This window comes from Rhipicephalus microplus, unplaced genomic scaffold, assembly GCF_043290135.1.
Source record: "Rhipicephalus microplus isolate Deutch F79 unplaced genomic scaffold, USDA_Rmic scaffold_12, whole genome shotgun sequence".
Lineage (NCBI taxonomy): Eukaryota > Metazoa > Arthropoda > Arachnida > Ixodida > Ixodidae > Rhipicephalus > Rhipicephalus microplus.
Window position 1 is genome coordinate 44,290,581 of NW_027464585.1, and position 26,436 is coordinate 44,317,016.

At 49.2% G+C, this 26,436-nt stretch overlaps 1 long non-coding RNA gene across 2 annotated transcripts in view; it reads right to left on the reverse strand.

Moving 5' to 3' along the window:
• Positions 1-26,436, reverse strand: part of LOC142783841 (uncharacterized) — a 108,769-nt gene that overhangs the window by 30,130 nt on the left and 52,203 nt on the right. For both annotated transcript variants that reach the window (XR_012888511.1, XR_012888512.1), the window contains exon 2: positions 5,451-5,590. This is a non-coding gene — a long non-coding RNA (uncharacterized LOC142783841). The remainder of the gene's footprint in view (positions 1-5,450; positions 5,591-26,436) is intronic.

The window sequence follows — 26,436 nt, forward strand, 5'->3', positions numbered from 1 at the left end:
GCCGCAGTGGGTCACGCCTTTAGCGAGAGGAGCCAAGCGCGAGCGTTTGCCCTGAGTGCGGTGATTCCTGGGTCCGTTGCTGCCACCCGCTTTCCGCATCAGTAGACCTGCTGTGCAAGTACTACTTGTGCCAATAAACCCCGTTTCAAAGTGGTGGAGGTGCTGGGTATTTCAACCTGGAACTCCGCAACAGAAAACTACCTGCCATCCCAGAAATGGCTGAAGAAACTACCCAGCAAGGTACGACCCAGCCTCTGATGGTCATCGTGCCCACTGCGCTACGCGTGCTCGATCTACCTTTTTTCGACGGTACCGATGAGCAAGACGTAGAAGATTGGCTGTCGACATTTGAAAAGGTAGTCGCAAGCAACAAGTGGGACGACACATTGAAGCTGCAATATGTACCCTTTTACCTGAAAAAGGTAGCGAGTCTCTGGTTTAACAACTACCACTCGGAATTAGCCACTTAGGGTGCTTTTAAGCTACGCATTACCGATGTATTCGGTCGCCCCGAGGTACGCAAGCTTCGTGCCAAACAGCGTCTTCGGGGACGCGCACAGCTTCAGCGGGAAGGCTTCACAAGCTACATCGAGGATGTGCTCGACTTGTGCAAGTGCCTTGACCCTTCAATGATCGGGGCAGACAAGATCAAACACATCTTGAAGGGGATAGACGACGACGCCTTCCAGATGTTGCTGGCCAAGGGCCCCCGTACCATGTCTGAACTCGCTACTCTTTGCCAGAGCTTCGAGGAATTGCGCAAACAACGGGTCATGACACGGCGGCCAGCGGCTACCGACGAAACTCTCGCGGCATTGACCTTAGTTGGAGACCACAACACAATCATGTCGGAAATCAAACGATATGTGCGCGAGGAGGTGGCCCGACAACTTTCGTGTCTCTCGTATCAACCGGCGACGGAATCCTCGTCTGAGCGTCTCGCGCCCGCCATCAGACAGGTAATACAGGCGCAGGTCTCTGAGGCACTGCCGCCTGTCTCTCAGACAACACCTGTCACCGCACCATTGACTTACGCTGCTGTTGCTGCTACTCCACCACGATCTCCACTTCGGCCAACTCCCCAGCCTCTACGAGTACCAACGACGCCAGTTCGAGCAATACAACAGCGCTATAACGGAAACCCTTGGCGCACAGTGGACAATCGTCCAATGTGTTATGCATGCGGATATCCAGGTCACGTGGCGCGCTTCTGTCGCCGGCGCTTCGAAACGGGCCCGGCTGCAGCTCCGAGGTACTCTGACGACTCTTTCCCGGCCCCGTACAACGCGCAACGAGATATGCCCCGTCAATACGACCGACGATCAGTGCAACGCGACCCGTCACCATCCGAACTAGACCACCACCCTGCTGCTGACTACCGACCATTCAGTCCCCGTCGCTCATCCTCACCACGCCGCTACCATTCTCCATCCCAGCTGCGTCGCCGACCGAACCCCGTAGAGACGGAAAACTGACTGCCGCAGCTCCGGAGGCACGAGCTGTGAAACCGTCACATTGTAGAAGTCCTCGCCCGTCCCCCCCCCCCCCAAACGTTCTGGACCTGTTTGTTGAAGGTCTACGAACTCTTGCGCTTGTTGACACGGGTGCCGCCATATCTGAGATGAGTCAAAAACTCTGCCGTTCGATACGAAAAGATATGACGCCGCCTTCCGACGTATTCCTGAATACCACGAGCACGCAACCTATTCGACCAGTCGGAGCATGTACAGCGAGAGTAATCATTCAGGACGTCCTGTACCACATCGAGTTTCTCGTGTTGGCCACTTGTTCCCACGACGTGATACTTGGATGGTATTTTTGTCACGCCACCATGCCGTAATTGACTGCGCTCACGCACAGGTGGAATTTTCTGTGTTTTCTGATGCGCCATCTACCGACAATGAGCTCACTCACCTTGGCAAGCTTCTTGTTGCTTCCGACATAGATGTTCCCCCTCTTAGTACCATCGTTGTCCCCGTCAATCGCACTGAATTGTCCGGCTCTACCGTTGTGTTCTCCCCATCTGACGTTTTCAGTCGCCGCCATGGTACGTCTCTGCCATATGCCGTTCTGCCACCTCACCAAGATACTTCCGGAATTGTCGTTTGCAATCCTAGCTCATGCCCTCTCACCTTAAGAGCTCACGAAACACTGGGCTATGTTCTTCCTGTTGATGACAACGTTATTGTGCCTATTGAGTCCCCCGACACTGGCCAGCAACTTCAACTGAACGCTGTTACTCCTCCTTTTACGCGGGATGACTACTCCTCGGATATCTTCGATCGTTCCATCGACAGCAAGCTTCCTCTGGGTCAACGGAACCAGCTAATAACCCTTCTGCATGAATTCCGTGATTCATTTGACCTTCCTCAAAAGGAGTCAAACTAACATCATCGCTCACACAATCTACACTGGAACGCACCCTCCTTTGCGGCAACACCCCTACCGCGTATCACCCAAGGAACGAAGTGTAATTGCAGAGCACGTGAACGATATGCTTCAGCGTGGTGTCATCAAGCCATCTTCTAGCCCCTGGTCTTCACCTGTTGTGCTAGTGAAGAAAAAAGACGGTTCGATTAGATTTTGTGTCGACTACCGGCGACTGAACAAAATTACACGGAAAGATGTGTACCCTCTTCCCCGCATTGACGACGCTATCGATTGCCTACAAGGTGCCGAATTTTTTTCTTCGCTGGACTTACGTTCAGGTTACTGGCAGGTTCCGATGGAAGAGTGTCACCGTCCCAAGACAGCGATCGTTACGCCGGATGGTCTATACGAATTCACGGTTATGCCATTCGGTCTGTGCAATGCACCTGCAACGTTTGAACGAATGATGGACAGCGTTTTACGTGGCCTTGAGTGGCAGATATGCTTATGCTACCTTGATGATGTTATCGTAATTTCTCCTGATTTCCCTACCCACGTCGACCGTATGCGCACAATTCTTCAGTGCCTTGCTAAGGCAAACCTCCAGCTTAACCTAAAAAAGTGCCGCTTCGGGGCTCACCAACTTACTATACTTTGTCACGTTGTGTCAAAGGATGGCATTTGCCCCGACCCGGACAAACTTCGAGCCGTAGCCAACTTTCCGAAGCCGACTTCACTCAAAGTACTTAGGAGCTTCATCAGCTTGTGCTCGTATTTTCACCGTTTCGTCCACAACTTTGCATCAATAATAGCCCCAATTACGCAACTACTGAATGGTCCAGCTAATCTTTCTAACTGGACCCCGGCATGTGACGAAGCCTTCCTTACACTGCGCCGCCTACTTACGTTGCCACCCATTCTACGCCATTACGATCCAAGTGCCCCCACTGATGTGCACACAGACGACAGTGGCGTTGGTCTGGGAGCCGTACTCGCGCAACGAAAGCCCGGTATTTCAGAGTACGTCGTCGCATATGCAAGCCGCGCACTCACGAAAGCGGAAATGAACTATTCCGTAACTGAAAAAGAATGCCTCGCAATCGTTTGGGCATTGAGCAAGTTTCGTCCTTACTTGTACGGGCAGAGTTTCGACATTGTGACAGACCACCACGCACTGTGTTGGTTGGCGTCACTAAAAGATCCATCAGGTCACCTTGGATGTTGGGCTCTTCACCTACAAGATTTCGACATTCGTGTCGTCTACCGCTCAGGACGAAAAGACCCTGATGCGGATGCCCTCTCACGATCACCAGTGAGATCCAGCGCAGACCTGCATTCGGACGCCAACTTTCCCATCGCTTCCATTTCCGTCTCAAGCATGTCGTCTGAACAGCGGAAAGACCCATGGATAAAATCTCTCCTCCACATTCTTTCCGACTCCTCATCGTCTGCGTACCCACGCGCTCTTCGCCGCCAAGTCACACAGTTCGAGATACGGGATGCGCAACTATACCGCAGAAACTACCATGCGGATGGCCGTAAATGGCTCTTGGTTATACCACGCCACATGCGATCTGATATCTGTGCGTATTTTCATGCCGACCTACAACATGCTTACGCTGGTGTGTTAAAAACATATCATCGGATCCGCCAGCGTTACTACTGGCGTGGTATGTACACCTTTGTACAAAAATACATTCGGTTCTGTTCATTATGCCAACAACGAAAGACAGCGGCCCATTCACCCGGATTATTACAGCCTCTACCGTGTTCGGCGCGCCCTTTAGACCGCGTTGGAATCTATTTATATGGTCCCCTTCCGTACACTGCCACTGGAAATCAATGGATCATTGTCGCGGTCGACCATCTGACGAGGTATGCTGAAACAGCTCCACTACCTACGGCTGGCGCACGTGACGTAGCCAATTTCGATTTGCGACGCTTTGTACTGCGTCATGGGACACCACGTGAACTGCTCAGTGATCGACGGCGTGTCTTTTTATCCGAAGTTGTACAACAACTCCTTCGGGCATGCCGCACGGTGCACCGAACCTCTACAGCCTACCACCCGCAGACCAACGGTCTAACTGAGCGCTTCAACCAAACGCTAGGGGACATGCTCACCATGTATGTCCATTCCGACCAATCGAACTGGGATGTTATTCTTCCATTTGTGACTTATGCGTACAACACCTCGACGCAGTCAACCACAGGCTTCTCGCCTTTCTTTCTTTTATATGGGCGTGAGCCATGCACCACCCTTGACAACATTTTGCCGTATCGTCCCGGCGTCTCAGAGTTCAACCCTCTCTCTGAAATTGTGCACCAAGCTGAAGAGTATCGTCAGTTGGCCCGATCATTCACCTCGGACAAGCAAGCACCCGAAAAAGATCGCCATGACCGCAACCAGCAAGTCGAGACTTTTGCCGTGGGCTCGCTCGTCTGGCTTCGACTGCCCTTCCACTCCCCAGGTCTGTCCTCTAAGTTTGGCCCCAAGTTTCACGGTCCTTATCGCGTGGTCGAGCGTCGATCTCATGTAACATACGTGATCGAGCCGGTCACGCCATCTACAGACAGGCGACGCCTTGGTCGTGAGACTGTCCACGTGAGTCGCCTCAAGCCCTATCACGACCCACTCCTACTCTCGTCACCTAGACTTGCCAGGATGGCTCGTCTTCGTCGCCGCGGTATTGTAGAGAAGAAGAAAATTATGTGCCGCAGTGGGTCACGCCTTTAGTGAGAGGAGCCAAGCGCGAGCGTTTGCCCCGAGTGCTGTGATTCCTGGGTCCGTTGCTGCCGCCCGCTTTCCGCATCAGTAGACCTGCTGTGCAAGTACTACTTGTGCCAATAAACACCATTTCATTATGATTACCTGGCAGGTAATCACAAAAATAAAGCAAAGAAATAAGTAATTATGATTGAGTAAACATACTGAATGCTGAATACCTCTCTGATCTTTGGCCTTAATTTTTTTGTTCTTGGTGCGTGCGAACCAAAATAGTTTTGGTCATTTCTACAAAAGCCAAACAAACTTGTATCAGTGCATGCACATGGCCCTGTTTACAAGGCAGTGTGTTCACCTTTGCACCTTGCAGATGTCGAACAGCTGATGGTTCCACGAGAACGCCAATATCTACCTTTTACATTTCGCAACCCATTCTTGAACATACAATTTCCATCCAGAAGTGGCACGTACTTTAGTCATCTGGTCATGTTGTTCCTGAAATGCCAATAAAATTACAATGTGAATATTCGCTTTGGTTTTTTCTATTTAAAGATAATAAGACTGTTGTTGAGCTTCTTATACAAACCATTTATTACTGGTTATTGTATTCTCCAACACATTTAAATATGGTATCAAAGTAAGCACAATTGCCTCTATCGGGTCATGACACCTCGTGAACTCATTACCAGTGCAATGAATTTAGTGGCTGCTCAGGCCCAATGTTACAATTCACCTGCTCTGCGAGTATAGCAGACATCAATTACAGACAAATTTGCAGGGTCGACGACGAAGCCTATCGTCATTAACCTCTCTTGCTGCGTTCTTGGGCTGGTTTCTAGTTGGTGCTGGCTGCTAACGCCAGCGTTACTTTAAATAATGCAAAAAATACACAAACATTTAAATAGTTTTATTTTATAACGGATATTATGAAACATGTGCCCATCCGGCAACTGTAAACAATGTTTGGCGGAGGACTGTGCCTGATGCTGCATCACCCACATCATTTCACTTCTCCCAGCATGCTCTCTATGTCACAGAAGTACGGCCTGGCACATAGTACAGTAAAAGCTCATTCGTTCAAGCGTTAAAGGGGTCCCAAAACACTTCTTCGACTAACCATAGAATGGATTCACTAAAGTAGCTTATTGTGTCACGAATTCAACGCCGCAAAAAATTTTAAGAATCCGTCGAGTACGAGCGGAGTTGAAAAGACTTGTCGCACGCTGCAATCGCATACTTTCTTCTCTTGTCTCGACAAAATCCCTGGAAGCTAAGCAGGGAGGGATGGCACGGGCAATAAAAATACGCCACGTGTGCCTTGTGACCTTGAGCACTTTTTTCTTTTTTTATTCGGATACACAACTTTTTTAGTGTGATTGTGCTTGCACGCATGGAAAAGTCCCGATCTCCGTAATGATTGAATGCACCTTGTTCAAATCCACCTGTCGGAGCTAACAAGAGGAAGATTCTGCCCTGACAGCGTTCAGTTATCGAACTCCTCTTTTTTTATTATCGCGCTGCACCCGCCGCGTGGCCCAATGCCAACTTCTTTCTCCTTGACGAGTGCGGCATTCTGGGGCGAGACAGGGCTCTCCCCCCCCCCCCCCCCGTAGAGCGAGAGCCGTATGAGTCACCAGAGGAGTCGCCCAGTGGACATGCTTGAATGCAGGCATCCAGACTGAAGATTGAGACCGCGCGGCTGCGAGAGCGGCGATATACGCAGAATTCAGTCGATCAGCAGCCACGGCGTCTTCACGGCCATTGATTCCAGCGTGAACGTCTTAGGTGTATGATGGAGTACGCGGAATGGGCCTTCATAGGCTGGTGTGAGTGGTGGCAGTATTTGGCCACGCCGAATGAGGACGTGACTGCAGTCATGCAGATCCTGGCTGACGAAGACAGACTGGGGGTGTCGGTCGGCAGTAATCACAGAAGCAAGGTCCCTAAACGTGATGCGCAGCTCTCGAATGTACGTGGAGGCATCGTGAGTGGAAGGTGGCGATAATAGCTCAAAGAATTCTCGTGGAAGACGCAGGAAAACGCTATAGACTAGTTTGGCTGATGAGCAGCCGAGATCCACTTTCAATGCTGATCGGATGCCCAGAAGTACGTCAGAGATGTGGTCGAGCCAACGTTCCCTTGGCTGGTGAGCAGTGAGGGCAGCTTTCAGTTGTCGATGAAGCCGTTCGACCATGCCATTGGCAGAAGGATGGTAGGCAGTTGTGTTGATGTGTCGAATGCCCAGGATATTGGCAAGTGCGGTGAAAAGGGCCGAATGAAATTGATGACCACGATCAGTGGGGACGACAGAAGGGCATCCAAAGCGCGACATCCAGCAATTTTTGAAAGCCTTGGCAACTGTTGGTGCTGTAATGTCAGAAATTGGAAATACTTCCGGCCACCTGGTGAAGCGATCCACACATGTCAGCAGGTAACAGGCTCCTTGCGATGACGAAGAGGGCCGACGATGTCGAGATGGCTGTGGGAAAACCTTGCGTCTGGAGGCCGAAAGGGGGATGTTGCCGTGACTGAGTGACGGTGAAATTTAACCCGCTGGCACTCAAGGTTCGCACCCAGCGTCGGGCATCAGCATTGATGCTTGGCCAAAGGAAACGAGATGTGACTAGCTTCTGGCTCACACGAATACCAGGATGACTCATGTTGTGCAATCGATCAAAAATTGCACGACGAAAGGCCGAAGGCACGAAGTGCCGAGGGACACCAGTAGACATTTCGCATGCTATTATCAAGGTAGAAAATGGAAGCGGGCACTCAGTGAAAGATAGAGTCGTAGATGAAGAGCGAAGACAATGCAGCTCAGGATCATTGCTTTGGGCAACAGCTAGCTCTTTCATGTCTAGTGGTGGCTGGGTCGACAAGGCATTGATGCGGGATAGTGCATCAGCAGCAGCATTTTTCTGCCCATGTAGGTGTCTGAGATCCGCAGTGAACTCGGAAATAAATCATAGTTGACGGACCTCCCATGCAGTATAATTGCTGTGATTGCGATGGAAAGCAAACGTCAAGGGCTTGTGGTCTGTAACGACATAAAAGTCCCGGCCCTCCAATAAATGACGAAAATGTTTGATGGCGAGGTATACCGCGAGATGTTCTCCGGCAAATGTACTGTATTTTGCCTCCGGTGGCTTCAGTTTTTGCGAGAAAAAACCAAGGGACTTTTCCCTGGTGCCCCAAAACGTCCCTGGTGCCCCAAAACGAATTGGGGCACCAGGAACGGGATGTATGAGCATGATGGAATCTGCCAGAGCCTTGTTGGCAGTGTCGAAGGCACATGCAGCGTCCTCGGCCCACTCCAGTGCCGATGCCGGGTCTTTCTTTTTAGCCAATAGGTCGGTCATGGGCTTTAGAAATGTGGTATACTTTGGAAGAAAGCGGCGATGGAAGTTTAGTATGCCCAGAAATTCTCGGAGTCTCTTTAGTGAAGTCGGGAGTGGAAGGTCTGCAATAGCTTTAGCTTTGCTGGCGAGTGGTTGGATACCCTTTGGAGGGACAAGGTGGTCTAGGAAGTCTGTTGTAGCGACACCGAAGAGGCACTTAATGGGATTAATTACGAGGCCGTAATCATCCAGGCGGTGAAACAGTGTGCACAGGTGGGATTATGATCAGGGCCGGATGAGCTTGCTACAAGGAGGTCATCAAGGCAGGCAAATACGAAAACAAGACCTTGCGTGACCTCATTGATAGTACGCTGAAAGGTCTGTGCAGAGTTGGGCAATCCAAAAGGCATTCTCACATATTCAAACAGACCAAACGGGGTGGTGATGGCCCTCTTCGGAATGTTGGCGGTTTCAACAGGAATCTGATGGTAAGCCTTCACTAAGTCAGTCCTAAAGAAGATTGTGCACCCAGCCAAATTTGACGTGAAATCTTGCATTTGAGGAAGTGGATTGCGGTCTGGTAAAGTGTGGGAATTGAGAGTGCGGTAATCCCCACATGGTCTGCAGTCGCCAGAATCTTTCTTCGGCATCAGGTGGAGTGGCGACGCCCAGTTGTTGGAGGAAGGCCGCACAATGCCGAGTTGAAGCATGTGATCAAATTCACGGCGGGCGATGGAGAGGCGTTCTCCAGATAGTCGACGGGGTCGTGTAAAAACAGGACGTCCAGTGGTCACAATGTGGTGAGTGATGAAATGCTTCACCGTTGACTTTCTGGTGTGCGGCTTCGTGATGCTGGGAAAGTCGCCGAGTATTTTTGCATACGGCGAAGCAGGTGTGAGAGCTCGCAGTCCCGTTGGCGAGGAAGTAGAGTGTACACCGTTGATGGAGAGGTGGGTGTTGAGATCAATGAGGCGATGAGTATGCATGTCCACAGCAAGGTTGAAAAAATTGAGGAAGTCAGCACCAAGAACAGCTTGCTAGACGTCAGCGAGGATGAAAATCCAGCGGAACGTATAACGTAGTCCAGGGTCAAGTGTAATAGAGCGTTGGCCGTACGTGCGAATGGCGGAATTGTTGATCGCTTGGAGTGGGCAGGTCTGTTCGTTGCAACGGTGATCTGCACACGTGGCCGGGGTGACGATAACCTGGGCTCCCATGTCCACTAGGAAGCGAAGCCAGTGATCTTATCAGAAACATAGAAAAGGCGGCATGACTTTCGACCAGTACCACTTGCCGCCGTTAGTGGCCGGTCGTCGCATTTCCCCGACCAGGAGCACGGGCAAGTGCACTTGCGAGCAGAGGCACCGAATTGTCGGTTGCACCAGCATACGGTTGAGGATGAGACGTCCCACGGTGCGGCAATATTGCCGAAGTTCCGGAGAACGTGAGGGCGTCGGGGAGCGACTGTGTATCTGGAACCTGGCCGACGGTCAACGATGCACAGGTACAAAGTCATCGAGGTGCCTGATAAGGGCGTCCAAACGGTTCTCGATGCTCGCGAGTGCCGGGTCTGCAGCGGTGGCCGGTGGCGGTAAGGTAACGGCGTTGAAGCTATCTGCCCGCGAGTCCGCCACTCGGTCAGCCATTTCAGCGAGTGTGTCTACTGGGACATCTCCTGCAGCTACGAGGACCGGGATCATGCTCTTCGGTAAGCACTGGAGGAACAACTCACGTAACAGCTCCTCCTCTTAGGGGGCGGAGTGGTCGCCAAGGAGCTGGCGCACGCGTCGCAGGAGCTGTGATGGGCGACGGTCACGGAGCTCTGTAGCCACGATGAGCTGCTGGAGTCTGCTGTGTTCGGATTCAGACTTGCGGGAAATGATAGCTGCCTTCAACGTGTCGTAGGGATGGCTTGGGTGCGGCGATGCTAAAATAGCAGCTAAGTCGTCGGCTACGTCCGGAGGTAAGCAGGACACCATATGCCAGTACCTGGTCTGTCGGCTGGTGATTTGCGGTAGATGGAAGTGCTCCTAGACCAGCAGAAACCATGTGCTGGGGCTGTTGGGCCAAAATGGTGGCAGGTTGACATGTTGAATCGCAGCGAGTGCGGCACCGCTAGGTCTGGCGTCTTCTTGGGCGTAAGGACCGGTAGGATTAATGGAAGAGCTGGCGAGACCTACGCGGGATGATCGGGGCTGTGTGTTCTTTATCGGGTCACCATTAACTGTCGGAGCTAACACGAGGAAGATCCAGCCCTGACAGCGTTCAGTTTTCGAACCCCTCTTTTTTTATTATCGCACTGCACCGGCCGCGTGGCCCAAAGCCAACTTCTTCCTCCTTGACGAGCGCCGCATTCTGGGGCGCGATAGGCCAAAGGCTGACGATGGCCGTCTACGAGCGATTTTTGAGCTTCTTCCATCACTTGACGAGAGAAAAGAAAGCACTTTTTAGCTGACTTGGGCAATTTATTGTGAATTGCAGGCCATGTGCTGTGCAATAATATTTGGCTCAGAGGTTCGCGGGAGCATTTACTACCAATTTCCAACCATGCTCAAAACGTGTTGCAAGGCCGCTTTAACTAAAACTGACATCCTATTCTTGGCACAGCTTTATGTATTTTATGGGGGGAAAATACAAATATATTGAACACGCCAATATCAACAACGGGTAATTCAAACTGGGAGCCCCGTCGCTTTCGTCTACATTTGCATGAATCGGCCTAAGATGATCATACAAATTACTCAGTACTTTTATCTGTGCAAAACAAGTGCAGTAATTGATTTCCAAGTATGATTTTATGGTTGTAAACGCAGTCTGTCTACTGCTACTACTGCATTCGCGGAACAGCCTAGTCTGGCAATACTTGGCTTTAGCCATGTTGTTTTGACAAATGTCACCATTGTTATAAATAAACTAAGAAAGAAAGTCTTTAGATCTTGACTGAATAAACTCTGCCATGTAAATAAAAGTATTTTGGAACACAATTAGCTTCATATATTTTGGCACTAAGGGCCACTGCTCACGTGAATGCATCTCTGCTTGTTTGTGGAGTGTCGCCAACTAATAAATAAATTCTGTTCAATGTTGAAGCATGAAATGACCTGCCACAAATGTGCACTGCCATCTAATTAGCAGGAATGAGTACCAAGGTGCCCTCTCTGGATTCTCGCCGCACAGCGTTCCACTTCATTTTTGGCTGCAGTTTTGCTAAATTGGCTAAGATGCCATATTCGTAACTAGTACAGCAGTTTACTTTTGGTGGTTTACGGAGTAGATTAAATTGAAGAATCAGATTCAAGCGGAAAGTTAACAAGACTTAGGAATCAAAGCTTGCTAGTGTCTCTTGCAGGCTTCGGCGTTAAAAGACCAGGAGGGGATGCTACAGATGTTAGCGAAGGGAGTTTTTCAAACAAGCTTGTATATGTTGAGTTGTAGCAGGACTAGAGAACATTTATATAGCTGAAGCGTTCTTCAGAGCTTGTGTAGCCGAGCGATCGCAGCTGTTTAGTGTAGGCGTAAAAGTTCTGCCGTAATGCACGATTGCTGTTGTCGGAAAGGTAAGATGACTTTCCGTTCATTTCTAACCGAGTTTCTTTTGTCGTGCTCACCCCGGTGAATCTGGTAAACACGGTGAATCTGGTAAACATGGTGAATCTAGTAAACACGGCCAGGGGAAGGCAGGATGCCTCGGCGGTTCATGCGGTGAAACCACTACACTCTTCGTCATGCTGTTACCTCTGCGGTCTTCTGGCATGATTCAGCACCTTTGGTGTAAAAGAAAGACCTACCGAGGCAACATTCTTATCCCCTGGCTTCTTTTCGCGTGGCTGTTACACCAAATACGGCAAAGTTCACCACTGTCACTGCTCGCTGGAGTGCAACCACGGCGCGTACCGCCTCTTTACAAACGCAAATAAACTTGTTCGAATATTGTTCACGTAATAAATACGCACTGCGCACAAGACACTGCTGTATATAAATTAAAGAGGACGGCTTGCACAGTAGGGACCTTTGACGCTTCTCTTATGACTTGCGGACTTAGTGAAGACAGAGTGCACACAGAACGTAGCCTAGCCCAGTACTGTGCTCAAAAATGACCAGACGATCAAAATGGCGTCGCTGCCCGGCGATACTTTCGCCACCTCGCGGATCGAGGTGCAGTGCATACCACGTATTGCGTTCACCTCACAGAGACATGACGGACACTCATACATATGTGTAATCGTTCGCACCGCTAAGTTCCAGGGGCGCTTGTCTCAGCCCCTGCTGTAAACAAAACGTGCGGAAGATACGGCAGCCAATACAAAAAGTGCAAAAATGTCGGAACATGCCTTGTTGACGTTTCGGGAGAGAATGGAGTTAGTGGATTGGTATGATGTGTTGTCTTGTAATGACGCAAACAGTTCTTATGAAACATTTCTCGCCATTTTGAGCTCTATCTATGAATCTTGCTTTCCTTATGTGCATATTAAAAGACGTAAAAACATACGGAAACCATGGGTTAGCCTTCAGCTTATGAAAAGAATACGAGAAAAAAACAAGCTCTACAGGCAATTCATTAAATACAAAGACCCAGACTCATTTCGAGACTTCAAAAAAATTCGTAACTGCCTAGACAAGGACTTAAAAAAAGCGAGGTGTGACTATTACTCTAACCAATTTGAATCTGCTGACGGGCGCTCCCATCTTCTCTGGAAAAGATTAAATTCCATCTTAAAACGTAACATCCCACCTGATAAAGTGAGCAAAGTGATTGTGAATGACGTACAGCTGACAGGGAAGTCTCTGGCAGACGCGTTTAATCAATACTTTGTAGGGGTTTCACAGCCTGCTACAGTGCAGAATGACGTTGAAAATATTGCGCATAACAGCAGCTCTATTTTCCTGAAACCAGTTATTGAGGCTGAAGTAGTAAATATAATTCATAACCTAAAAACCAGTACGGCTAAAGATATCGATGGCTTCCAAATTAAACCCATAAAGTACACCTCCGACTTGCTCGCACCCATACTAACCCACATTTTTAACCTATGTTTGTGCCAGGCTGTTTCCCCCGTAAAATGCAAGTAGCCCGTGTAACAGCCTTACACAAAAAAGGAAACAAAAACGACATGGCAAATTACCGTCCCCTGTCTATACTGCCGGTCATGTCAAAGGTGCTAGAAAAAGTTATTTTAAATCATCTTACAGATTTTGAAGAGAAGCACAGTCTCTTAAACAGCTCACAGTTTGGCTTCCGCAAAGGACTTAGTACGGAGTTCGCATTGCTAAAACAAAAAGAGTCACTTTTGGCAGCGCTAGAACAAGGAGAATTGGTTCTTGGGCTGTTTATTGATTACTCTAAGGCTTTCGATCACATAAATCACCAAATTCTAATTAGAAAGCTTCACCGTTACGGTTTTCGAGGGAATGCCGCGCACCTAATTACGTCTTATCTGGAACATCGGAAACAAAGGGTTCGTATCGACGACTGTTTTTCCGATCTGTAGCCTTTATCTTCTGGTGTACCACAGGGGAGCATCTTGGGACCATTTCTTTTAAATATCTATATTAATGACGTGGTCAGCATTAGCCCTAGCGCTGAATTTATTATTTATGCTGATGACACCAGCATATTTTTACGAGGAAATTCGGCGGACAAATTAGTTGGCGAAGCAAATTTTGTATTGGAAAACCTAAATAGCTGGACTGAGAAAAACCATCTTAAAATAAACACGAGCAAAACCAAATCTGTAATATTCAGAAGTAAAAATAAGAAGGTAACATTGACGCAACAAGTACTGCTGAATTCGACCCCGGTTGATATTGTACCCAACATTAAAACACTAGGAGTGGTCTTCAAGGAAAACCTTTCTTGGAACGAGCACATCGACACAATATCAAGTAAGTTATCTCAAATAGTGGGACTAGTCTACCGGAATCGCCTGATCCTTCCGAGACATGTAATGATATTAATTTACAACTCTTTATTTTCCTCAAGAATTAACTATTGCCATCTAGTTTGGGCATTCACTAGTCAAGAAAACATACAAAAATTGTATTGTCTACAAAAAAGATTTCTACGTGCTGTAGAGGACGTGCCTTCACGTTTTCACACCTACTCGTTGTTTGAAAAGTATAATGTAATGCCTTTTGAGAAGATGTACAACTTTAGATTAGCGAAAGCCTATAAACAAGAATTAAAAGGGAAACGTATATTCTTGACTGAACTTGCCAACCTTAAAAGAAATTGTCAGCCTTATAAAACGCGAAACTGCGAAATTTGAACTGTTAAAACTTGTAGAACAACATATGGGCGACATACGTTAGGAAACAGACTTCCGAGGCTACTAAATGCTTCATACGAATTTAACTTTCAGCTGAAAAGCAACACTTTCAATGCAATACGTTCCTTTCTTGCAAATAATTACATTGACACTATATAATATCTCGCGCATGCCTATGGGTGTCAACTATAGAGAATATGTCGGTGTACGCTAGGCATGGCGATTTGTAACCACCTCATATTTTTCTCATATTTTCTTTCGGTCGTGTATTGAATGATTTGTGCAATTATGTATCTATAGTGTACTCTATGTAAATTCCAAAGTTATGTTAATCTGTATGCATGTATTATGAAGGTAATCTATATGTACTGAGCTATTTAGTACATCCGTTGGTGTATATTTTTCTTTTGTGTATGGTTTGTACGCAAGACGTGGTTATTTGTAGTGGGCTCACATTTTCCTTCGGGTCCTGTACTAAGTGATTCATCTGTTCAGTATATTTTTTATTATGTACTGAGAACACCGTTGTACGCTGGTGCCAAAACGGGGGCCCGCAGCTTCGTCAAGCTATCCTTGCGATGGCTTTTTCTGCCGGCCTCCGGCATTGTGTACTATGTGTGTGTACTATGTACATGATGTCAATAAAGTTCACTGTTAACTGTTCACTGTTCACAGCATATTGCGGAATGGAGCTTTGAGTAGGTCGGTAAATTTGCGTGTATGTCAGATCGACTGAATAGTTGCTTACAAACTCATCCCATGGCCCTTTTGTCCCCCCGTATGTATTAGAATCAGAAACAGCGGACATGTTCATTCCCTGGTACAGAAGTGTGTTGAAGGCACCAAATGATGACGTGTTTTAGGGGCGAAGCTCCTTATAGCGGCACCCGTTCGTACCTCGTAGTCGTCGTAGTAGTCGTAAAGTGTAACCAGTCTTACATTTTGACCTCCAAGGTGGTGCCTGTGGGAGATTTATTCTGTGCGTTGTTGAACAATAAAAAATTTGCAGCATGCGCGTTAACTAAAAGCCGAATTCTCCTGTCTCTCATTACCCCTTACCATCCATTGGCATGTACATTGAGCACTATCTGACAAGAAAGGGTTGCTACGTTATACTCGCTGGGTGTAACCTTTTTGGTTTTAGAAAGGTTTAGCGAGCGTTGGGCCACAGTGCCATGAATACAGTGAACTAGTATGTACCATGAACTCGAGGTGGTTAAAGGTGGGAAGTAGACCCGAAGCGCAAGCTGTTAGAAAGTGTACGTGTGCCACCTCTCGTTTAGTCCTTGGAATGTCCGCTAGATGGCGGTGTTTCTATATGGGGGTATATGATGAAACGATGCCAGATGGTGGTGCTTGGAGTGTTCAACAGGTGGACGAACACAGACAGATGCATGGACGGACGCACGGATGGCTGCACGGATGAATGGATGCCTAGATGGACGCAGGAGCGAATGCATGGACGAACGCACAGATGGGCGTGCGGACACACGAACAGACGCACGCACGGACAAGCGGATGGACGCACCAGGGGCCACACAGACGCACGCTTGAATGGACGGAAGCAAGAACTATTGGAAGGATAGATGCTTCACCCCACTATCCATCAGTCACTCCGTTGATATGCTGCAATTTTTTTTCCATAATATGAGAGCTTAGGATTTTGGTGGCAAGTTCATGACAAATACGTCCAGATAATTGAAAAAATTAAGTCATTGGATAAACGTAACAGAAAAAAACTTGCTGATTTGAGCTTGGAATGTTCATATCTATGCCTGCAAATAAAGCAAACAAAGCATGATCACGTTTAGACTCACTGCCATGCACGTGCGCTGCGGGAAAGCACACGGTAAAAACAAGCACAAATTGATCAAACTGACAATCGTACTTCTAAAGTACATATACTAAAATTAAAACAATACGCAAACTGACAATCACAAATTGTGCTTCACCGTCATACACGTGTGCTGCGGAAAATCACACAGTAAAACACTTGCATTCACACGTTCGATTTCGCCGCCGTGTCCATGCGCTGCGGAAAAGCACGCGGTCGAAACAAATATGATTTTACCAAACTGACATTCACAAGTCCGGCCTTACCACCTTGTACGCGTGGTACGGAGACCTAAGGTGTTTGTGCAATACCTCTTGACGCGCCCGAAGCAATGATTTTTTTTGCGAGAAGAACTAATCGCAGTTCAGTTCCACAAAAGCGGGCGAATGCATGTTTTAACCTAAGCATTTGGGGTCATTACACTTACACCAGTGTTACTCTCCTAATCCCAAATGGCCAACGCGAAACACAATTCAATTTCGCCATTCCGGCATATTAGCGCAGTGAGCGGATTACTCGGAGCAAGTTACTCAACTTTTCAGGATGCTATGGCAAGTGCCAAAGAATTCAGCACCTTTGTGCTTATCCACATGGGAAGCCTCTGCGAAAGTCTTCTCGAAGCCCGCCGGCATACCTCTACATTATGACACTGTCTGATATGTACTGTACAGGTATTTCTTGATATATATTACATATGGGATAGCGACCAACAGGGCAGTGTACAACTACAAATAATTGAGACGACTGCTTACCTGTTGTTGCAAGGCAGCGCACTGCAGCCTGCGACGCCTGTCGATCTAGCAGTCACCACGATGTCACGAAATCGCTACGGGGCACCGGTTTACTACATTGTCTGTCGATCGAGCAAGCTTAGTCACCACGACGTTGACGAAATCGTTACGATACACCGGTTCGCGTACTGCGTTCTCTGCACGCAGCTGCACGACTTGCGGAGACAAAGCACGATGAATTGTACTGCCCGAACGTTCAATAGAGGCGCTAGTTTGAGAATGGTGGTCGTGGTTAGATGAAGAAAGAAACGCCTAATTTCTGCAGCCCTTAAGAATGAGAATCAGCCAATGATCAGGCCTCATCGGATTCCACAGAACACATATCCACAGAACACCTATACACAACCACTTACCGGGTTCTCTGGGCCGGCGAAGCGGCGTTCCGAATAGCTCCACTGCGACGTCACGGCACCACCATCGAAACTCCCTAGATCAAAGGATCCCCAGACAACCCTCTTCCTAGGCAATATTCTGTACGACTTATGGACGCTCGCCTGTCCAGGCAGCAGAAAAAAGGTGAGGCAGAAGTCACGCGCTTTTGCGCAACGGTTGCCATGGCAATGTGGGCACGCCATCGATGCCCCGTCATGGCCCCGTCGTCTCACGTCGTCGGCAAAACACACCTTTGATCGGCTTGTCGCCTGTGAATCTGCATTTTTATTAAATCGTGGTGTTCGCGGATGACGTAAGGTTTTAGAAGTTCATCCTACAGTGAGCGTATGTCATCGCGGTTGCGTGCGCAGCATTCAGCGTGCCATTGCGAGGGGTTTTCGAAGCCCACGGCAGCTTCCCCGAGGAGGCTTCGCACCGTAACTTCGCTGTTTACTTTCGACACCGTCCTGCTGCATTCCTCCGCGATGAAAGGATACACTTCCCAGAACGGAACGACACCTATGGCGGCTCTTGATGTTGGAGACAGTGGTGAGCCGTTTCCGTGCGCGACGGTAACGATTGGAAAGCATTGGTCCGGTGCTCTCGCTGAAGGCTGCATCGTCAAGAGTAGAAAAGACGTGCCTAACCCAATTGTGTTTGACATAAGGTGTTTTGCGAAGCTGCTTGAAGTGTTCAGATTCCATTGCGTTTTGTGCGAGGTAGTTATATATGGGCCGAAGTTCTCTTCGAAGCGGTCATACCCGAACGACCGCCCCGCCTCACTGTAGCTTGACTGAAGTGCCGCCACGTTGGTGCGATTGTATGGAACTTTATGGTACCAGTGCGAATGTTATGACGCACAGATGCAAGGCATAATCTGAAGGTGCAACATGCTTCTACGGAGGAAGGCCAATGCAGATGGCACTGTTAAATTATGTCTCGCAGCCTTCACTTACCGGTTAACCTGATAAAAAAAAGGCCCACGGCGATTACCCTGCCACAGTTTCTTTCTTGCATTCAGCTCAGTAGGCTTGAAGCACGTACCTGGAAGTCTATTTGAGAAGCTAAATAGCAACGCTTGCACACAATAAAACTTTGTTCCATTTCCTGTGCACTTACTTGCCTGGGCAATATACCGACGTATCAGCATGCAATCAATTTGCATATCTCTCCAATCAAGGTTACGCATTTAAATCTGCAGCACGCGCGTCGTTGCGGTTTCTCACGGCAGTAGAAACGGCATCCTCGTGAAGGCGAACTGCCACTGGCGCCGCCTGATTGGACTGCTCAGGTGGGAAGTGTTTTGAGCACACAAAAGACCATTTCGTTGGTTCCCAGTCACGTTGGCTGGGTCTAATGGTCTCGATTCATAGCCTCCTTCGACGGGGATCTTTGGGAAACTGGCACGAAAGCAATTATAGATGTACGCAAATTTGCTGTCATTATTGACACATGAACAAATAGTCATGAATAAATTGAAATAACGATGCGGACAAAGCGAACGAAAGAAGAAACTCCGGCGCTAGTGCTGTGTCTACATCGCCATGGTTAATTGGACTGCGTTTTATTGCGTTCAAAAACTGTCACCAAGATCAGTAAATAAACCTCAGGAACACTACGCTGACGAATGCAGTATTGTGCATTATGTTCTGCGAGGATACTCTCGATCACACCGTACGTCGAACATAAACTAAATTCAATACACTCACTTGTGTAAGCTGACGCCTGGTTTCCGTTTTATCGAGGGCATCTCAGCTCCTTAGCCGATGCGATCAGATACATCGCTTTCCGGCTCGGTCAGCTGGCGATGTCCCTGCGCTCTGCCCGCGCGACGCAATATCATCTCCTAGCAACCAGATGAGCGCGCCCACAAGTGCGAGGAGGAGCCCTCCTACTCATCTCTACTTCCTGCTTCACAAAATGTGACGTCACGGCCTCTCCTCAGTTTCCTTCCTTCATGGCCGCCTGTTTAAGTACGCCAGTCCAGCTGATGCTGGTGCTGGGTAGCTACACGAAAGTTTGACAACGGAAGTTGAATCCAAGAAGTTGCTGGTATCCAGAAAATGGGCGTTTGTGCACGAGCCATTATCAAAGCCGAAGCTCCGAAGTGGCGAGACTGGGCTTGTGTGGCGATCAAGGACGAATGATGACCAAGCAAGAACGAGTGATAACGTCTTCCGCATTGCGAAAACGTGTCGGTTAAGCACAACGCTGTCAATGCTGTTTCTGTGCCCACTACATGACACGCGTGTCAGGATTATCATGTTTGCACAAGTCATATATTTCGTCATCCAACGACGTTACGTAACAGCAAATTTGGTATATGTCGAGCTAGCAAAAGCAGCCGTGAGAGCATCATGAGGGATCCAATATACTCCAAAGTAGCGTTGACGCGCGCGCACGCTGGGCACAGCGACGCTACGTTTGGAAAACGCGAGCACTCTATAGTCTGACGCCAGGCGCGATCAGCGTCCGTTGGTGCAGCTGGACGGTGTATCGGTTTTGTGACCGAGCAACGCATGACACGGGAGTGGGATGCAAACCGAGGCATATCTTTATTGGGCGGCCTTTATATGCCGAGCAGAACGAGAAAGCCTGCAAACCTTTGCCGCACAACCATATCTTGAGGGGGTGGGTTTGACACGAGGCGCACGCTGCGCAAGATACGATACATCCTCCTTGCTGCATAGAACAATGGAAATCCAAGAGCATACATTCAAAATGTGTTAAGTTTCATTCACAGCACTTGAACAAAGTTTTTCTTATAAGCTAGGCATTTAGGCACCTTGCGCTGTCGCTGTGATCTCCGTAGAATTGGTGATGCGTCTATGCCCGTGCTCGGTGTCGCATCACTGTACTCCGGCAAGGGCAAGTTCAATGACCCCGCCTGTGCTGTTGTAGGCTGCGCTTCATCCTCGCTGGCTTCAGAAAGGTCCGGGCAGGAGGTCCCACTGGTAGCAGCAAGTGTCTACTATTCCGTCGTAGTTGCTGCCCCTGCTTTGTCGTGACGTCGTATGACCTGGGGTGTCCGGAGGGTCTGATAACTTTGGTTGTCTAGGCCTCCTATGAACGTTGACGAACCGTGGCCCGTGTTTCGAGCGGTGGCGGCAGTCCTCCGGGACGGTCGGTCTGAGAGCGCTTCATGACCGCGTGTACCCGTGTACAGGTTCATTCCCCACGTCCGGCAAGGTGTTGCGCAAACTTCTGCCTTGTAATATCTCCGCTGGGGCCCGTCCGCACACTAGTGGCGTTGTCCTGTAAGAAAGGAGACCAAGCCAGAAATCTTGCTTTGCTTCATGCGTTTTCTTTAGAATTCTCTTGATAACCTGAACGCCTTTCTCGGCCAAACCATATAATTGCGGAAACCCTGGACTAGATGTGACGTGCCGAAAGTCGTGTGCTTTTGCAAAGGACCTGAAGTCATGACATGAGAACTGAGGGCCATTATCTGTCTGAACTTCCAATGGTATGTCATACCTAGAAAATATGGCGCTCGTTGCCTGAATGACTGTGCTCGCCGAAGTGTCTCGTAGCTCTTGCACCTCCGGAAAATTTGACAGGGCGTCGTATACGCTGACGTACGCCCATCCGCTGTACTCAAAGATATCGATGCCAACTTTGTGCCACGGCTGTGTAGGCACAGGGCGCGTCAGGAAAGGTTATTGTGGCTGCATGTATGCATACTTCCTGCAAATAACACATTTCTGCATGAATGCTGCAATGTCAGCGTTAATGCCCGGCCAGAAGACAAGCCATCTTGCTCTTTCTTTGCATTTGTTGATGCCCATGTGCCCTTAGTGAATTTTGTCTAAGGTGTCCCTTCTCAAACTGCTAGGAATGATTACTTTGCAGCCTTTCAACAGCACTTCTCGTACCTGCGTCAGCTCCGAAGAGAATGGCCTCAGCGGACCCTCAATGGGTAGCCCGTGTTCTAAATTGTTTAGCACCCCTTTCAGGTATGCGTCTCGACTCGTTTCTGGGGCCAGCAGCTCCCACGTTTCATTGCTGACGAGGTATGAAACGACACTCACCGCGTGCACTTCCACGTCATCGCTGCTGACGTCACCGGCGCGACTTAAGGTGGGAGTCCAAGAGAAGATGTCGGCCAGTAGCAACTGTTTTCCTGGAGCGAATCGGATGTCCGTGGCATAGCGCATTATTCTCAAAAAGAATCTTTGCAGCCGGGACGGCATTTCACCAATTGGTTTTTGAGCGATAGCGAGCAACGGGTGATGATCAGTCTCTACGATAACCTTTCGCCCATACACAAAGTGGTGAAAGCGTTCGCAGCTGTATAAAATAGCCAACGCTTCTTTCTCTATTTGCGAATAGTGCTTCTCGGCTTCACTTGGCACTCGTGAGGCATAGGCGACCGTCTTCCATGTCTCATCGTTGCACTGGAACAGCGCCGCTCCGATGCCATTCCGCGATGCATCGCACGATACTTTAGTCGCCTTAGTGGCGTCGAAAACGGAAAGTACGGGCTGCCTGCTGAGGTCGGTGCATAATTGCTGCCACTCAATCGCGTGGTTTACAGTTCATTCAAACATTGTGTCTCGTTTCAGGAGGCTTCGCAAGAGCGTTGTCCATTCTGCTAGTGACGGAAGGTACTTGTCGAAATGATTCACGACTCCTAGCATTCTCTGGACTGCCGATTTGTCCTCCGGCTCGGGCGTCTGCAGCATGCATTTTATCAGCGAGGGGCTTGGTCTGATGCCGTCCTTGCTGATCACATCGCCAAGGTACTCTATCTCTTCTACGCCGATGTGCGTTTGGCGGGGTTGAAAGTTAAGCCAGCTTGTTCGGCTGCTTGTAGCGCAGCTCTTAGGAGCGCGTCATGTTCTCGCCGAGTTGAGCCCCAGATCAGAACGTCATCAACGTACACTTGAACACCCAGAAGACCATCAAAAATCTCTGTTAAGGTTTTCCGAAACACCTCTGATGCGGATACCGAATGGTAATCTCAGGAATTGGTACCGGTCGAACGGCGTTGAGAACGTGCAAATTTTAGAAGTCTCCTCATCGAGCGGTATTTGATGAAATCCTGAGTTTGTATCTATAGCAGGAGAAGAGCATAGCGCCAGACAGCTCAGCTTCTATGCCCTCACGCCTAGGCATCTCGTAGTGCTCTCGTTTCAAGCAATGATTTAGTTTACTTGTGTCTGTGCAAATGCGCAGCTTCGCGTCTTTTTTACGAACAATTACAAGTGGGCTCACCCAGTCCGTCAGCTCGTCTACTTTTGTGATGATGTGGGCCCGTTCCATGAGTTCTAATTCTACCTTAGGTGGTTTCTGGAGAGTCAGGAGTACACGTCGAGTTGGTTGGACCACAGGTACGGTTCCCTTGCCGAGGACCATCTTGTAGGCGCATTTGACGCAACCCGTACCGGTGAAGAGGTGACGGAATTCGTTGATAATTTCTTCGGAGCTTGAACGGGACACTGCATGTATGCGAGGAATCAATCCTAGTTGCTGGCTTGCGTTTAGGCCTAGGATGGCCTGTCTTTTTTGTACCACGAAGAAGTCGAGTGCTGTGGTGTGGTCGTCCACTGTCACTTCTAGACGAGTCAGCCCTGCGTGTGTGATTACTCCACCTCCATACGAGCGAAGTACTGCGCAGCTACGTTTCAGTGCTGGCTTCGGATGCATCCTGCTGAACACTCCGAAGGGTAACAAATTTGCTAGCGATCCCGTGCCAATCTTCAGTGCCACGGCGACGTTTTGGAATTTCACCTGAAGCACCCAGTCATGTTGACTAGTCCACCGTCTTACGGACACATTCAGTACTTTGAAGTCGTCTTCATGGCCTTCTACCTCGTCAACTTGCGCGGCGTTTCTGCAACGGCAAAGTGATTTTTTCGCTGGCACCGTCGGCATGTGCGGCCGTATGCACGGCAGTTTCCATTAGCGTACGTGCGTCCGCACTTGAGGCATGTACGGTTGCCTTGACCCTGCCTTGTCTTGCGCACAGTGTTTACTTGATTCTGCTGGTTTTCCCATATTCCACGGTGAGCCACCGTTGCCTTCACTACCTTGCAAACTTGCTCTGCCTTATCCAAGGTTAATTTGTTGTCACTGAGCAGCTTTTCGTGGGTTTTATCGTCGTTTAGCCTAAAAACAAGTTGATCCCGGATGATGGAATCGATTAGTGTGCCAAAGTTGCACTCACGGGCCTGCTTTTTCAAAACCCGTAGAAAATGTTCAAGTGGCTCACCGGGAGCTTGACTCACGTTCCGAAAGACGTAGCACTCATGTATTTCATTGTACTGTGTAGCGCAGTATTCCTCGAACTTCTCCACAATCGTAGCATAGTCTTCCTTGCTCTCGTCCTCTGCAAACGTGAATGTGTTGAAGACTTCCAGTGCTTCAATCAATCAATCCATCAATCAATAAATCTGTGTTATTGTGTATCATACATATTGTTACGGTGCATCATCGACAGGAGCAAGCGTGGCACTTTGCGAAAATGAAGAAGACACCTGTGCGTTAGGCGCTTGCGCGAGAGGCAACTCAGACGTCTTGTTGGGCTGCCGATTCTCGGTGGACGCTATCCTATAAGCCTAGACCTCACCCCGTCACATTTGGTGGACGTGCTGGGTAACCGCCTCGCAACGGAACTTCGCAGCGGCTGTCGTTTGAAGGGTCATTCCACAACAATGACGGAAAGTATGGCGTCCGCATCTGCTCCTGGTGTTCCTGCGGCCAGAGATGATGCGGTAACTACATCTCCTTCTGCGACCACAATTTTTGTGCTCGAACCCCCGCGGGATCTTGGCACGTTCAGCGGTTCTGGCGATCCAGATGAAGTTGACGTTGAAGATTGGCTGGCAGAGTACGAACGTGTGAGTACTCGATACCGATGGGGCCCGACTCTTATGCTGGCGAACCTGTTAATCTATCTTAGGGGAACCGCCAAATCGTGGTATGAGAACCATGAAACAGAACTTGGGAGTTGGGTAGTGTACAGGGAGCAAATGTTGGACCTGTTCGGAAAGCCGATTGGAAGAAAAATGGCATCGAACAAAATGCTCGCGTCTCGGGCACAGACCTCGACCGAGTCTTACGTCTCCTATATAGAAGATGTGTTATGGTTGTGTCGCAAAGGCAAAGCCGAGATGCCAGAGGCTGACTAGGTCAGACATATTCTTAAGGGGATTGCGGATGACGCATTCAACCTCCTCATCTGCAAAAATTTTTTCTCCAGTGGACGCCATTATAAAAGAATGTCGGCGCTTTGAGCAAGCGAAGAGCCAGCGGATTAACAGCGTGTTTACCCGCCTTCTGAATACGGCTGCAACGTCGTCTTGCGAAGACCGTGCAAGAACACAGCCGCCACCTCTAGATTCATCGGATCAGGTGACCCAAATTGTACGGCGCGAACTTGAAGCCATTGCCTCTGCTCCGGCTCACACCGCTACAAGTGACACGACCCCACTCACTGCTAACATGGTTCAAGCCATCATCCGCCAAAAACTCGCCAGCATAGGTATTCCCTCTGTGTGCGCTTTGCCCAGCCCGCAGCGAGCTCCATGGCGTCCACCCTCGTCCTATCACGAGCAGCAGTTTACGGCCTGATCTCGCGACCCTGCTGCGTGGAGAACCGTCGACAATCGACCAATTTGTTTTCATTGCCACCGTATCGGTCATGTCGTCCGTTACTGCAATTACCGCTGGTCCTCGCCACCTCGGACTTCATCTCAACCTCACTACCGACAGGACAGCACCCGCTTCGCATCTGCCGCGCAGCCTTCTCCGCCAAACAACTACAGAAGGTTCAACAGCCGATCTCCATCACCGCAAGGTCGTCAGTCGCGTTCGCTTCCAGGACGTCCCCAGTCGTCTCGCTCACCGCAGACTCGCAGGCCGTCGTCCCCATTCAACCCCGCTCCTGCCTACCCGGAAAACTAAACGGTGCAGTGCCCGGAGGTGACGCTGCATTTTAGACTCCCTCCACAAATCCTCTCTTGACGCTTCCGACGAGACAAAGTTTGTTAGACGTTGACGGTGTGACTATTTCTGCCCTTATAGATACTGGAGCGCACATTTATGTAATGAGCGCGAACCTTCGCCGACGCCTACATAAAGTGCTCACGCCTGCCGCTTCCTGCACACTTCGTGTCACTGATGGGAGGACCCCTGACGTTCAAGGGATGTGCACGGCCCGTGTGTCCATTGCCGGTCATCTCACAATAGTTAAGTTTGCCGTCATTGAAATGTGTCCTCATGACCTAATACTTGGTTTGGACTTCCTGTCACGTCCTTCTGCGCTCATCGATTGTGCCACTGGTGCTCTTCAGCTTGAACTGCCGCAGTTTGCCGATTTTCCAGCTGACTATTCTCCCCGTTTATGCTCTCGTCACCACGTTTTCTTGCCTCCGCAAGCTGCTACATATGCCACTTTGTCGTGCTCACGTCATGTGCCCGATGGTGACTACCTCGTCACTCCTATAGTCGACGTACTGATGGCCCGAGACGTCGTCCTTGCTCACACTGTTGTCGCCGTCGCTAATAATACAGTGGTTATACTACTACTCAACGTGAGTCTTTTGACTCAAGTTATTTCGCAAGACATGTATTTAGGCACCCTATCTCCACTCAACAGCTGCAACGTTACTGGTTTGGACACCGATACTACACCCCCCTGTATTGGCCGCAATTACACTCTGCCTGCAGATGACATTAACAAGATGATTGCTCCCGACCTCACTGCAGTGCAAGCTGCCAGCCTCCGTAGTCTGCT